This window comes from Myotis davidii, unplaced genomic scaffold (genome assembly GCF_000327345.1).
Source record: "Myotis davidii unplaced genomic scaffold, ASM32734v1 scaffold290, whole genome shotgun sequence".
Classification (NCBI taxonomy): Eukaryota; Metazoa; Chordata; class Mammalia; order Chiroptera; family Vespertilionidae; genus Myotis; species Myotis davidii.
Window position 1 is genome coordinate 290,362 of NW_006285049.1, and position 758 is coordinate 291,119.

The following is a 758-nucleotide window of genomic DNA, read 5'->3' on the forward strand; positions in this document are numbered from 1 at the left end:
GTGGTGTGGATGAGTGTGTGTGGTGTGGGGTGTGTGTGTGTGTGCGCGCGCGGGCGCGCGGGAGGGAGGGTGTCTGCCCCCAGCGTCCCCCTCCCCGCTCTGTCTCCTTCGGATCGATGCTCCTGCCTCTTGCTGCTGCCTCCTCTGGTGGCACACACGCGCGTGCACACACACACACACACACACACACACCCGGAGTCACACTTGACTGATTCAAGCACTTGGCCGTGTGGAGACACAGGCACACATACAGACCAGAGCCACACCACACCACTCACACCCACACATCTCAGGCCTGACCCACAGGGCAGGCACTCAGGAGCTTACACATATTCATCTGTGCCTATCCCTGCTCCCCATGTACATGCGACATGTACACAACATACACATATATAAACACACACAGCTTTGGCCCCCCAAGCCCCATCCTTCTAGCTTTGGGGAGCATGCTTGCAACCCCTCAGCGCCACCGCTAAAGAAGGAGCAGAGAGAAGGAAGGAGAAATAGCCACAGGTCAAGGGAATTTGGACAGAATTAAAAACAAGGAAAAAGAATAGAGGGGAGTCGGGGAGGGGGGAGGGTTAGATGGGTGGGGGGTGGACAGGGCAAGGAAAGGATGGAAGGGGGAGCTGTACTCAGGGGACAGAGCAGAATTCTGGGGCACCGAGCCCAGGCCTCGGGGCTGCTCCTACTGTAGCTCTCACATCTTTCCTTCTCTCCCTCCCTCTTCCTCTGAGAGGCCTGGGGGAGGGGGGGGG